Source organism: Rhinolophus sinicus, linkage group LG01 (genome assembly GCF_036562045.2).
Source record: "Rhinolophus sinicus isolate RSC01 linkage group LG01, ASM3656204v1, whole genome shotgun sequence".
NCBI classification, from domain to species: Eukaryota; Metazoa; Chordata; class Mammalia; order Chiroptera; family Rhinolophidae; genus Rhinolophus; species Rhinolophus sinicus.
The window spans coordinates 180,686,709-180,702,567 of NC_133751.1; the positions used below are offsets into that span (position 1 = coordinate 180,686,709).

Sequence of the window (15,859 nt, forward strand, 5' to 3'; positions counted from 1 at the left end):
TTTATATTATTTGATTGTCCTGATGAATAAAGTAAAACCTATAGACTAACCTGGATTTACTGACAACCTCCTTGGAAGCTTTTGGTCTGTAAAATCTAAGTCCCAAGTATGTATGCTGGAATTGACTGGTATTTAAAAATAAATTGTCTTCTGAAATACTAGAAAGATTTAGATGTAGATCAAGAAATAATTTACATGTCTTTATTTTAACATCTGCAATGTTTCTTGTCTTTTATGATTTCCCATTACATGTGTGTTCCTCTTTATCTGCCTTAACTGTCTCATTTCCTTCTAGTAGCTCTGATTACTGAGAACTTTCTGCATATTTTCATATTTAAAAACTGATTATCCATCTGGTAAATATTTAGTGGTTTCAGATGTCACCCTACCATAAAAAGTAGAGTCATAGATACTTTAAAACACTTCAAATACATTCAAAACCAAGATGAAACTAGCCATTATTTGAATAGCAATTGTCTTTAATATGTTGTTTTTTCTAACTGAGGCATAATTGATATATAACATTATTAGTTTCAGGTATTCAGCATAATGATTCACTATTTGTATATATTGTGATATGATCACCACAATAAGCCTCGTTAATGTCTGTTACCATAAATGTTACAATTTTCTTTCTTGTGATGAGAAATTTTAAGATTTACTCTCTTAGCAACTTTAAAATATGCAGTACAGTATTACTAACTCTAGTCGCCATGCTATGCATTAGGTCCTCATAACTTTTTTATTTTATAACTGAAAGTTTGTACCTTTTGACTCTCTTCACCCCTTTCACCTGGCAATGACCAATGTGTTCTCTGTATTCATGGGATTGTTTCTTTTTCTTTTCTCTTTTTTTTTTGACATTCCATATATAAATGAGATTACATGGTATTTGTCTTTCTTTGTCTGACTTATGTTCCTTAGCATATGCCTTCGGGATTCATCCATATAGTTGTAAATGCCAATGTTTCCCTTTTTTTATGGCTGAATAATATTCATGTGTGTGTTTATCTTGCATCTGCTTTATTCATTCATCTATCAGTGGACACTTGGGTTGCTTCCATTATCTTAGCTATTGTGAATAATGCTGCAATGAACATGGGGCTGCAGATACCTCTTCAAGGTAGTGATTTCATTTTCTTCTAGCCATAATATTAAATTAGTCTATTCAACTGCTAAAAAAATTAGGATCATCTGAGGGAGGGAAGTAAAATGTTTCAAAAATATTCATTTGATTCTTTGGGAGGTTATATAACATAATGATTAAGTGCATTGGCTCTCAATCTCAGAGCATGGGTTAAAACTTTGCTGTTCTATTTGCTAAACATAACCTAGATCTCATAACTTAGTCTCTCTATGTAACAATTACCTCATATGCAGAATAGTAGTCTAATTTATATGGTCGTATAGATTAAACAAGATAATGTATGTAAAGTGTCTAGCATATAGTAAACATTCAATAAATGATAGAATTGGCCTAAAGTCTTTTTAGAAACCAACTATTATAAACACCCTCCCTCATTTAATTCTCCTTTTATCATGAAGGACACTTTCTGCTGATTTTTATGTTTTATATGACAGCCTATCTTCTGTGATTTGTTTTTTTAATTTGAAGGAAGTATTGTTGTGTTTCCCATGAAATATTCCTATGTCAAGTTCCTATGTCCTTCTAGTTGAGAAATAGAACAAAGATATAATTCTGTTTCAATATCTTTCTGTTTCAATATATTTTATGCATCTTTCATACCCCTTCCCCAAAAACGACCTATAGAAGTTATTCCTGAAACAATGGATATTCTGTATTTTTCTCAAGTGTATACTTTTAAAGGTTTTTACGATGAATAAAATACAGCTGATGTTTATTATTCCCAGATTCCATGTTTGTGACTTCTGTTACTTGCTAAAATTTATTTGTTACCCCGAAATCAATACTTGTGGTGCTATCTCAGTCGTTCAGAGACATGCACAGAATAACAAAAAATTTGAGTCACATGAGCTGCATGTTCCCAGCTAAGGCGGATCAAGGCTATGCTCTGCCTTCTTGTTGCGGCTCTCATACTATAAACAAGTGTCCTTTTTACAGTCTACTTAGTGCCACTTTTTTTTGCATTTTTGTTGGTGATTTTTGGTTTAAAATGGGCCCCTACTGCTGAAGTTCTGTCTAGTGTTCCTAAGTGCAAGAAGGCTGTGATGTGCCTTATGGAGAAAACACATGTGTTAGATAAGCTTCTTTCAGGCATGTGTTAAAGTGCTATCAGCCCTGACTTCAATGTTAATGAATCAACACTATGCATTATAGTAAATAAGGTATCTTTAAGCAGAAACACATATACAAGAAGGTTATGGGTTGATGAAAATGTCTTAATTAGAGGCTCACAGGAATCTAACCCAGTATTTCCCGTAGGAGCAGTGGTTCAGTGTTTGCTAATTCTGTGTTTGCAACGACTCTATAGAACACAACTACTGCAGATAACAAGAATAAAATTTACCATATTAAATATTTCTAAATGTATAATAAGTTCAGTAGTTTTAAATACATTCATATTATTGTATAACCATACTCCAGAACTCTCTTCATCTCACAAAACTGAAACACTGATTTTTGTGTATTGATTTTGTATCCTTGAATCTTCACTGAATTCATTTATTACTTCTAACTCGTGTGTGTATGTGTGTGTGTGTGTGTGTGTGTGTGTGTGTGTGTGTGTGGTCTTTAGGGTTTTCTATATTTACTATCATTTCATCTGCCAACAGAGACAGTTTTACTTTTCCTTTCCAATTTGGATGCCTTTTTCTTTCTTGCCTAATTGCCCTGGCTAGGACTTTAATACGATGTTGAATAAAAGTGGTGAATGTGGGTATCCTTGTCTTGTTTCTGATCGTAGAGGAAAAGCTTTAAGCTTTTCCCCATTGAGTATGATGTTAGCTGTGGGCTTTTCATATATGATCTTTATTACGTTGAGATACATTTCCTCTCACTCTATTGAGACTTTTTATCATACATGGATGTCGAATTTTGTCGACTGCTTTTTCTGTATCTATTGAGATGATCATATAATTTTTATCCTTCATTTTATTAATGTGTCATATCACATTGATTGATTGGTGGATGTTGAACCATCCTTGTATCCCTGGAATAAAATGCCTCTTTTTTCTCTTCCTTTTTTTCTGGTAAAATTGGGTAAAAAAATTTTTTTATTAAAAAACAAATATAAGGAGAACTGACTCTGGGTGGTGAACACACAATGGGATTTATAGATGATGTAATACAGAATTGTACACCTGAATTCTATGTAATTTTACTAACAATTGTCACCCCAATAAATTAAAAAAAAAAACAAAAAACAAAAAAACCAAATATATAACATGGAATGGATTTGAGGCAAATTGTGCCACAAGCAGATTTTTCTTTAAGTTGATAAACAAAGTTTAAAAAGCAAGTAACAATAAAGGAAAATGTATTGGGTATGGGACCAGCAGTACAAAAAAATAGTGTATGAGTACCTGGTTAATTTACCTGTTTTGCAGTAGTGCAACTTTTAAGTACATATTGTTGACTGTCCATAGTCCATGCAAGTTGCAACTCCATACTTCAACAACAACACGCTAATAGTTCTTAATGAAAACTTAAAAAAAGGCATAACCCAGTTGTTCCCTCGTTTGACCAACTCCACTTAAGTTAGATGTGCAGAAGGGCTTAGATTTATCCAGAGTAAGCCGCATGCAACATGTTACTTGATCACTTTTCTAAAATAAGGCAGGACAATGACAGTAAGATAAGGGAAGAAAACATGGAGGAATGAAGTCCTAATTACTATACATGCATATTTGTCTTTTGACAGTAGGGGGAAACCTTTTACATATAAGTTACAAGGAAAAGGCAAACAATTTTATACGAGAAAGTGAGCACATATTGTACAGTAGTTTCCCTTTGCTGTCATTTGTGTAACGTCTTCATAGTTTACTTGACCATCACCAGCAATATCTGCGTCCTTGATTATTTCATCAAACTCTTCATCTGCTAACTTCTGTCCAAGGTTTGTCATCACATGGTGACGCTCTGATGCACTAGTACAGCCATTGCCGTCCTTATCAAATGCACAGAATGCTCCTTAATTTCATCTTCATTGTCTGTGTCTTTCATTTTTCTTGCCATTATTGTCAGAAATTCCAGGAAGTCCTTTGTACCGTTACCATCAGCATCCACTTCATTAATCATGTTCTATAACTCTGCTTAAGTGGGATTCTACCCAAGAGACCTCATTATGGTTCCCAATTCCTTTGTTAGTTCTGTCACCATCCTGTCACACAGTGAAAAAGCTTTGAATTCTGCAATCTGCTCTCCAGTCACTTGGTCAGCCCTGCTGCAAGCACTGCCAGTCTCCAAGAAACAACCACACAAGTACTTAGCTTGCTGGCTCCATTGGGACTCGCCTCCATGTGTTTTAATTACACAGCTCTAAGATGTATGTAATGATCCTAAGTATGACTGGTTTCATCTAAATGTTTTTTTCTATGGAAATATTCTATGGAAGTGTATTTGTTTGCTAGGGCTGCTGTAAGAAATTACTGCAAACAACATAGCTTAAAACAACAGAAATTTACTCTCTCACAGTTCTGGAGGCCAGAAATTTGAAGCCAAGATGTTGGTGGAATTGGTTTCTTCTGGAAGCTGTATGGGGAAATCTGTTCCATGCGTCTCTCCTGGTTTTTGGTAGCTGCCAGCAGTTGGTGTTCCTTGGCTTGTAGCTGCATATTGTAATCTCTGCCTCTGTCATTACATGGCCTTCACCTCTGTCTCAAATCTCCCTCTGCCTTTCTCTTATAAGGATGTCCGTCATTGGGTTTAGGAGCCATCCTATTTAGGATGATTTCATCTCAAGATCCTTAATTATATCTGTAAAGACCCTTTTCCCAAATAAGGCCGCACTCACAGATTCTGGCATGTAGAGAGTGGACTACATGCCCCTATGGGGGCCATAATTCAACCTACTACAGGAAATTAATGAGAAATTATAATAATATTAAATTGTGGTTTGAGTAATCTAGGTATTCTCAGGAGCTATCTGATAGATATTTATTTGTAACTATAGTAGATAGAATAAGTTCTCACCCAAAATTCTGTGATTCTGTTTCTTACACTTCCATTATACTTAGGTATAAATCTGGAACTTAGATTTAGGAAGTTTAGCACCCATCAGATGCCCAGTGTTGCCATTCCTGACTTTATTACGCTCCATCACTGCTGTTTTTTACATCTATATCTAATCATTATACTAAGCAAAAATGGAAAACATTGTTCTTTGCATAAATTTGTATTTTTCATGCCCGCTGCATAACCATGTTTTTTTCTGTCAGTATTGGGTAGTTTACATAGTAGTAGACAATAAACTGAATAACATTCAATTCAGTAGTAAACTGAATAACATTCAATAAATGTTATTCAGTTCAAGTCAGAAAATTCTCTCCTAGTATGTGTAAGACATTGTTTTGCTATAGAAGATCTTAGAAATGCACATAATCAGGGAAAATGAATAAGTTTCCTTTGTTTAATTAAGAAAAGTAAATACCTGTGAGGAAGCACATTATTTAAAATCCAGATAGACTGTGTTTTAGTTAGTTATTTGATTTAATTGTTTAAACAATAACTTAGATACAAGGTGATTACATTCCTCCAAATATGTTTCCTAACTCCCCTGATTATGTCTTATTTGAGGAGGAAATATCCATAGATAGGTATAGCTACTTGAATAAAATTTCAATTTCATTTTATATTCTAAAAAATACTCCAGATGTAATTAACACACTGAAATGATAAGCAGTAGAAGACATTTCTTAGTAAATTTTGACTTAAAAATTAATCAGGTTCTTTAGGTGTTATATACTAGAAAGTTTCTTTTGTTTTGTTTTTTATAAAGCACATGGTAACATTTCCTTCCTTGTTAAATATGGGCATTTTTTTAAGTTTGATAAAATAACACACTTTAAATAATTTAAGTGACTTTTTTGGGGATGCATTACAACTTGCATTGCAGCATTTTTCTTACGATTTTGGTCATTGCTGAAGGCTAACTCCCTCTAAAAGTTTAGGAATCTCTAAGCCTCCTATATTTGCACATGTGGACTTAGAGTTGTGTTCCTACTCCAAAAGTATTGATTATTTCTACTCAAAGTGTAAGTTCTTTCTATTTTGAAGATGTACCCAAATTCCTGCAGAGGTCTTTAATATACAAAACATAAAAAGTGTAGAAGTTCTGTAGTATTACCCTCTTCTCCCACTAGGCCAGAGAAACAATTTAGCTTGAGCTTTCTGACTATCACAGGCAAGTTATTGTGTTTAAATTCTTGTTGGTAGTAACTCTAAAGTATGAATCTGCGATTATATAGAATTCTCAGTTTTCAGTCTACAAATTTATTAGAAGCTCCTGACCCAGAGTCTTTAACTGTTAAGTTCCTAGGGTAAGTAATTGTCGATGTTGAGGGAAAAAAAACCTCTTGAAAATAATATTTATGCTTAATAAGACTTCATAGGTTTACGTACGTCAGAATCTTTTTACTTGAGTGAGATTTTATTTACAGAACATAAAATAGTTTGATTTCATGATGACTAAAAGCTCTAATTAGGCAGGTATATTCCTTTATTAGTAAAAATAGGGAAATCAATTATGATAAGTATAATTTGTAGGGTACACTCTCTTTCAAATATAAGAACCATGGCAGTCCATAATAACACTTTTAAATGTTCTTGATTCTAAATAGAATTGCCCATGTACCTCATTCCCAAAATGAGTAGAAAATGGAATTAAGGTGTACAGTGTGGGTAGTAAACTTTCCATATATGTTTCTTTATTTGGTATTTCAAAATAATATAAATATCTCAGACAATTTCCAAAGAGAGATACCAATTCTTTGTCTGCCTGTTTTCTACTTTTTTTGTATGATGTTAAGCTGACCATTTACGTGGAGAATTAAAGGAATATATGTACTATATATAATATCCTTTCTTTCTCAAGACAAGGGTTCTTCCTCCAGCTGGAAGAAGCCCTTAAAAATGTTTAGAAGCATTTTTAAAGACTGTTACAATGACTAGGGTGGGCGGACTGTTGGCATGTAGTGAGTGTCATAGACCGGAGATTTTGAAATCCCTCAACATTTGGGTTAGTCTTGCACAACTGAGGCATTACCCAAAATGCCAATGGAAGCCCTACTGAGAAATGTTCTTGCCCTTGCTCCAGGCAGTAAAGCCCTCAGGTAGAAAAAGACATCTGGGTGGTCCCTAAAGGGAAAATCGAAAGTTTCCACCAGCCATTTTGCTTTCATAAACAGCAGAGGAACAGATCCATCTCACCTCTGCCTTCCAGATCTTTCATTTAGTGCAGTCAATTGGCTGATGCTACATCAGATCTGAATTGCTAGCTGCAGAAGAGTCTAGCAAAAGGCCTTTTGCTTTCTATCTTTGTGTTTCAGGAAGGCACACTAGAATGAAGCCAGAGTGGATGGATTAGTTAAGGGGGTCTTAGCTCCCTATCGCCCCGTTATTATGATCATCACATTATTACAGTATCGCAATAGGTATCACAGTGTGTCTCACATTATTTTTTCTTAGCTACACAATATAACTTTCTGAGGCAATAAGGGAACCAGGACAAAAAAATAAAATGAATGGTAAAGGGTATTTCTATTCCAATATGAAATCTTTTCTCTCAATTCTTTTCCCAAGAACCCGATAGAGCCCAGCTGTGCCACTGCCCTTCAGCTCCCTGATCTTTCTTTGCCACCTGCTCCCTGGTGCGTTCTTTCAAGCATATTTTAGTACCTCTAGTCCCTGGACTGTAGTGATACGGTCTCTTAATAAGCACATTTACAAACATCCTCAGGATATTGTCATGGACTTCCCTTTTTCCCACTACTTCATTTGCCCACCCCTTTGCCTGTCAGCATGGTTATCTACTTCTAGGGGCAGCAGCATGAGATCTTTAGAAGATGCTTTGGCAGCCTCAAAATTTCTGAGCAACGTTTCTCAAGAACTGTTGTTTATGTAGTTTCCCCTAGGAAATAAATCAACTCTCTTAGCCTACTCTGAATGGCATATAATAATATAATATAATATAATATAATATAATATAATATAATCCATATGTATAATAGCCTGAGTTCACTCAGCTGCCTGAGTATTTGAGAATCTAAGCACCCAAAGCATTCAACCGTTGCATTATTCTAAAATGATTTTTTTAAAAGTGATTATCCATTTTAAAAATAGTGCTATGGTATTAGATAAGAAACAGTTGGCTAAGACACAATGTATGGTAATGATGTGGTTTGCAGGGTGTTCAGATTGTTTGGTAATGTCACAGAATCACAATCTGTGTGATTACAAACTGGTGAAACAGAGATTACAGATAATCACAGAGATCTCCCAGGACTGTGGTTGTAATACACATATGATCATTCTTGTTCATTTATGTGTTTTGTGGGTAATGACTACTTTAAATGTTGATATGCACAGCATATTATATTTTTCATTCCTTAGTCCATTTAATGGGGAAAGAAAACAAACCAGAGAATGCATCCAGAAGATAATTGGAACTGTGTTGAACTTTTTTATTTTTTAATCATTATGCTCTTTTGGATTTACAATACCTAAATTCCAAATTCAATAATTCCATTTCTGAGAATTTATCCTACAGATGTATACACATTTTTGAAATGATTGTAAACAAAATCATTCATTGCAGCATTGTTATAGTAACATAATAGAAATGACTATACATTAATAGAGAACAGGTTAAAAGATTCTGGTACGGCAGTATAACAGAATAGTAAGAAGCTTAAAAAAAAAGAATTTAAAGCTTTCTCTGAACTAATTTAGAAAGATCTCCTTGGTATATTGTTAAGTATTGCAATTGGGGGTGTGGGGTGGATATAACCATATATTCAAATTTGCTTCTGCATGCATGTTCGTATATTTGAAATTCTGAAAGGACACACAAGAAAGTACAAATATTAATTACTTCTATATATATGAGTGTATGTGTATGGGGGAGTGTGGGTTAAGGGGGACTAGGAGTATGAAGGAGACTTTTCAGTGAATATCTTGAGATATTCATGTCATGTGTTACCTGTTCAAAAAATGAAAAATAAAGAAGATACTTAAACTTCAGAGGTAGCATTAATGCAGAACAGATCAAGTCCTGACTTTCTAGGTAAATAGTGTTGCACACCAGAGAGTGGCATTTGTAGAAGATTTAGTTGCACATAGTAAAGCTAAGACTTTGAAAGATATTTTCTTGTGCTTGAAGAAAAGTGTGATTCCTAATTTATTTTAACTACTGTGATTCCTTGATTAGTTTCACCATCTTTGTTTATGGTTTGGTACTCAACATTTTTTTTGAAATTCAGAGTGGTACACAAGGGCATAAGTTATTATTATTTTTGTTTATTTTAATGTTTTTGTTCATTGGTTTGTTTCTTTGCTAATTTGATCAGTAATGTAGAATGCTGGTGGGCAGAGAAAATTGGGGGCTTTGGAGTTTATACTCCATATGTAAGAAGTGGGGCAAAAGATGGAGAGGAGAAGTATTTTCCAGACATTCTTTGCCAGCTTTACAGTTCTGTTCCAAATTCCATCCATATCCTCAAGTCTACTATGGCATTTATTAAAGTAGCACGGAGAAGTTGCATTATCAGGGATGTAGTCACCCTAGTATTTGTATCAGTGGATCATTTTTTGGCTAACTTCACTTCCCATTTATTCAATCCTTCAATCATTTACTAAGTATTATAAAGTCTTAACAAATTTTTTTTGTGGGGGAGGGAATATTGGGGAACAGTGTGTTTCTCCAGGGCCCATCAGCTCCAAGTCATTTGTCTTTCAATCTAGTTGTGGAGGGCACAGCTCAGCTCCAAGTCCAGTTGCCGTTTTCAGTCTTTAGTTGCAGGGGGCACAGCCCACCATCCCATGGGGAATTGAACCGGGAACCTTATTGTTGAGAGCTCACGCTCTAATCAACTGAGCCATTTGGCTGCCCCAAATTTTTGAAATTATTTAAACTTTCTCATACTCTTACCAATTCATCTGGTTACCTTTCAATCCTAGAATCATTCCACGGGTGTCAACCTATTGTATTACATATCCCTATGTTTTCTACTCATTCCCAGCCATTTCCAGAATGTTCAATAATTGGTTAAATTAATGAATAAATTAATGATTGATTGATAGGAAGACTGATGTAGCTAGAACAGGCTTGGTGCAAATGGCTTCCTCAACAAGATTTACTGGTTTAGTGTCACAATAAAGCAACATTTGAATGGTTAGGTGTTAAGAGAAACTCATGTTGACTTGTTTTGAAGTATTTCAAGATGGAGAAAAGAAATGGTGTTCTTTAATTTCTGTTTCAGACTTTCTGAAGTATTTTTCTTCTGCCTGGGATTTTCTTTTTATTACCATGAAATAGAATTTTTATATGAGATTTTAAAAGCAGTTTTAACAGATTTCTCTCTCTCTCTCTCTCTCTCTCTCTCTATCTCTGTGCACGCAAACAATAGTTTGCAATTATTTCTTTACCATGGACTCCTTTTTATGAATCTGTTCTGAGCCTCTTCATTTCATGTTTTAGAAGATTTTTGTGTACTGCAGTGTGTTTTAAAGAAGTAAAAAGATCTCTTTTAAAAACATTAATCGAACACATCTCAGTGCAAAAACACTGAACAAGTCACGTGAAATATCTAGTTGCTAAAGCTACTGACCAGAGGTCAGTGTTTTGAAATGAAGGAAAAGAAAATTAACATTTTTATTTCATTTTTCATACATTAAAAATACACTGAAATAAGTGCTAACAGTATCTATAAAGCATATGTAAATACTGGAAATCGTATTACAGAATTCTGGCTTTTCTGTATATGTAATATCCTTGATATTTTAAAAATAAAAAGTCATCTAAAAAAGGTGTAAACCATTCTCTTAGACTGTTTTCTTAAATTGTGGTAAAACACACACAATGAAATTTACCATCTTAACCATTTTTAAGTGTATATATAGTTCAATAGTATTAAGTACATTCACACTGTTGTACAACCAATGTCCAGAACACTTTTCATCTTGCAAAACTAGAGTTCACAAAAGGGAAATAAAGTGTTCATCTTTGTATTATGTCTTATCCCACAAAACACCGAAGTGTGTGCTATGCTTTAAATAAAAAAATACAGTTAATTTTTCAATGTTAAAAATTCATTCTATAGCCAATAGTGGGGTTATAGGTATTAATTATAGGCTCTTTTGTTTGGATGCTGAGTCTACAATTGTGAGGAAAAGTATGGGCAGAACTAGAAAAAAATTTATTCTAAACTATTCCAAAATACCTAATTTTTAGATAACTGAAAATAGTATACATTTGCACATATCTCCATAAAACGTTACATGGGTAGTAGTGGGTATGTTCATATATTTGTCAGTTATTGCCAATAATACTTCATCAATAAGTCACCTCTAAGCTCAGTGGCTTTTACAACAAGAATTTATCCTCATGATCACAGGTCTTTAGATCAGCTGGGAGTTTGCCTGCTACAGGCTGGACTTAGCCCCAGGCTGCAGGGTCAGTTCAGGGCTTCTCCTTCTGGGGCTCAGTATCAAGGGAAAGCATGAACTCATATTTAGTTCTCATAGTGTATTACTTGATCACAAGGAGTGCAAACACAATTACCCATGCGTATGTTAGATCACTGTTAATTTTATATTTGCCAATTTCCCATTGGTATGAGCAAGTCCCATGGCAAAGTTTGAAGTCAAGGTGTGTTGGGGGATACATTCCATCTACCATGAGGCCATGGCAAGAATGTGGATGTAGTTCTCTTACAAGGAAGTGAGAATTTTAGGAAGCTTTCTAAATTTAAAAGGCAGATTTCTTTTAGCACCTATATATTTAGTACTAACTCTTTTTTGTATGGTATAAATTCTTCACTCCTTTTAAAACAACAGTTATTGTATATAAGAATGGACATCCAAAATGTACCCACAAATGGTATAAATCAAAATTATTTCCCACTCTGCTAGCTTTTAATACAAATGTTTTCATTATATAATTTTCTACATTGTTTAATATAGCCTGGCTGTTATTATAAGGATCAATCGTTTTTCTTTTTTGTCACATCAGAGTTTTTAGTTGATGAATTTTTTAAAGTTGGATCTATCAAAGAATTGAGCTACTGAACCACCACTCATTTAAAAAGGTTAATGTGGTTTGTTTTGCAATTTGATACAATACTAAAATACTATTTAAACTTAAGTTGCTTTTATCTCACAAAATTCATAGCTAAGGTTTTTATTGTCTTTGTTTGAAAACCATGATAGAGTTGGACTAAACAGAATTTTCTGTATTGCCCAGAATGTCACTAGTGCTTCTAAGCAGGACATGTGAATGCCTCTAAGACAGGTTTTCAGACAGGAATATGTACAGGAAGAAAGAAAGGAACATAAAAGAGAAGAAAATGTAACAAGAGAGAGCTTGGGGAAAGCAAAGCTAAGGAGATGGGAAAAAGTGCCTGTGTTGGAAAATGATACAGTACCAGCACCAGTTGTTCTAAACTCCGATGGCCTCATCACTGCCCCAGGTTTTCTGTCAATTTACTTCCCTACTCTCACTGTCTAAGGAGTGGAATTTGTAGGAACTGAGCAAACATTTATGGACAGTTTGGGTGAGAATAATCAATGCTGATCTGATGGAGACACTATTCATTTTACTCCCCTTTCATGGAAGACCAGATGTGCATGTTTAGAAGGTCCCTCTTAAAGAATTGTCAAATAAGGTACAGTAGGTACTTTGTGAGGTTAGGGGATAAAGGAACAGCCTGGGAACTCTTGAAGAGATGAATCTCAAGGATTCCAATCGTTACAGATACAGGTTTCGTCTGCTGTCCGAAGCAGAGCATTCCTATGAAATTATTTTGTAAGCCAAAATGGTGTAAAGGAGAGGCAATTACCTTAGGACGCATCTTGCTGCCAACAGATGCACAAAATAAATCGAGATAAAAAGCACAGATGTTCACAGTCACAGTTCAAAGCTATGGCAGCTTGATACTAAGATACTGAGTGTAGTTCCTGCAGCAAAAGCTTGGCAGTGCTCGGGTTGCGAGCTGTCTCTCTGATGGCTCGCTGCAAAAGAAACGTTGAATGCTATTTTTTGCTTTCCTCCTTTTTTTGTAAGAGTGAAAATCCTCTTCAGATTTCTTTGGTTAGCGAAAACAGGTACTCGTGTAGATCTTTTGTAAAAAATGGTGTGGCATAAAGTGAACTTTCAGAGAGTGGGGGAATACCTGCAGTGTTAAGGATGGTTTCTGAAAGTGCTAATTTCATAAAGCCCTTTTTAGTATGCCTATTTCCCTCTATCCTATCTCTCAATCTCCACGCTTTTCTTTCTGCTCTGTTCCTAACCTAGAGTGCATCTTTGATTAACTCTGGCTTTCTTGGTTGCTAGCTACTACTGCCTCTGCTGCCAAAAAATTAGCAACAGCAAGAGGATGTGCAGCCTTTTCATTTGTCTGCTTTGTTTAATATTTTTCTCTTTCCAACAAAACTGGACACTTTAAAAGTACTAAATAGAACTGAAACACCAAATGTATACCTTTCAGGAATGTTTCTGTGATGCTTCATAGGGATTACCCTACAGTGATCTTTTAATTATAATTATAATAAGTCCTAGACTCATTACAGGGGAAAATAACTGTATTTGTTATATAGAAAAGCAACCCTGAATGAATTTCATCTGTACACAACAGCATGGTTAAATCTTCAAAACATATTATTGAACAAAGAAACAAGGCACAAAACGCTGGAAGATAAATAACTTCCATTTTTATAGTTAAATTATTTCATGGTCATTTTCTGAGAACAAGGTGTGTATTGTGAATTTAGAAGTATCATTTGTAGACCAGTTAGGAAAATTGAGTAGGGATCTCTGAGTGATTTGATTCTTAGGTTTGATTCTGTATTGTGAGAATTTTTATGTGGTTTTGTTTTAAATAACGAATATTGAAGTGATTAGATTTCCATTTTTCTAATGTTAATTTAGGCCCAAATTCACTTTTCTTACTCAATGAGGCTTTTGGGATCTTGATTGGTGCTTTCTAAGAAGTTTTAAGTGATTATTTTCAAAACTGTTACATGGAGTAATAATACCTTTTGGTTTAGTCTATGTATAAAGCTGAAAAATAAATTCTGATCCGAATAGAGGCAATTAATGCTTGGTAGAATTATACCAAAAACATTTTGAGAACATATTTAATGGTGTTTTCATTATACTTTTAATGGATTTTTAAAAAAATGTAGCAAGTCTGCAGATTAATCTTTATCTTCTTTTTTCTTGCATTTATTAAAAATTCTTAATCTATTTACTTAAATGCTATTTTTTCCACTTACTTAATGACTTTATTCCAATGAAATGTAATTAACTGTTTTAATTCTTTAATTAAAGAAATAAGTTAAGAAAGATAGGCATTGGCTGTCTTTCCTATTTTCTTTTCAAACCTTTTTTGTTTATTTGTTTAATTCAGATTGTTTTTCTTTCTCTCTCCCTTAGTTTTCCACTATTCCTTTTATAATTTAGCCATAAAATGCCTGGACTCAGCAAAGTATGGATTGTTTTTGTTTATTGTTATTTGTCGTGTTTGTTTCTTACAAACTAAGTCTATTCACAATGATTAAGGCAAGTTAAATTTAAAATAGTCTTAAATAATCAGTGTCAAATACCAACTTGGAAAAAAAAATCAAGAAATCTGCCTCCTCTCAACTTGTTTTTAGGACATTAAACATAAACATTAATCTGATTATGATTACTGTATAGTTGCCATTCTAAACATATTAAACCAACATTGTTTATTCCTTACAAAAATATTTGTTCAAAACATTGAGCTGCCTAATGTATCATTACAGAAATGTTTAGCGATCTGAATTATTTTGTAAGGAATTAATTTAACTGATTGATCACATTAACTGTTTTGATTTTATATGCTTTTCTCTGCTTTTATGAAAAGTACATTGCTTTAAAAAAATGTTAAAAACAACCTAATCCCTAAATTTGCCTTTTCATACAGAGTTGTAAAAGATTTAGGAACCAACATAACCACCAGCGTTATATTTAAGATTTCCTTTGTTGCTTGCTGCACATGTAACAATGTTGTTCTTTCTTTGACACAGACCCAGACAAAGGCTGAGTGTAGCAAGGAAGCAGACAGCACGCCTCCAGTAGTGGCCCCTGCCTGGCTCCAGGCTTTGTAAACAGAAACATCCCAGGCTCCAATGAGGCAGACAGGGGTTCCCTGTCTGTTCTGCATTCAGGAAGCACTTGCTTGTACAATCCTAGCCACTGCACGCAGGCATACATAGCAGTGTTTACATTTGGCTGAGTATTGAACTGAGAAAGCTAATAGGGAGGAAGAAGAGGATTTATTAGGGCTAGGGGAACAAGACAATTTCAGGTATAGCATAAATATATAAAAAGAAAAAAAGGATTAAAAAACAAACAAAAGCACTATTCTGTTAAAGGCCTCTTATTGCACACATATGTGAGTACACATGCTGAAATATTTTTCCTGGCAGTTTTTCAGGGATTTCATATTTTTAGACCATGGGACATATCCTAGAAAGTTTTCCATTTGAGATATTTAACTATTAGCATGGTTTTTAACATGTTTAAAAAATCTATTTAATACTTTTTTCATCCTCTCTATTAAATGAATTAATCATTTCTATTTCAGATTTTGGGTTAATGAATATTTTATGTAAATATGTTGCCGTTTGTAAATTTGATAATAAAGGCAAAGAGAATGCTGAGCCTTCAATAAACATTAGAAGACTCACACAGAATTT

General features: G+C 34.2%; 1 protein-coding gene and 1 pseudogene across 2 annotated transcripts in view; one reads left to right on the plus strand and one right to left on the minus strand.

The window, feature by feature from the left end:
- The window catches only part of BMPR2 (bone morphogenetic protein receptor type 2), a 135,228-nt gene that overhangs the window by 81,670 nt on the left and 37,699 nt on the right, over positions 1 to 15,859 (plus strand). The window lies entirely within an intron of this gene.
- LOC109445081 (calmodulin) lies at positions 3,891 to 4,264 on the minus strand (annotated as a pseudogene).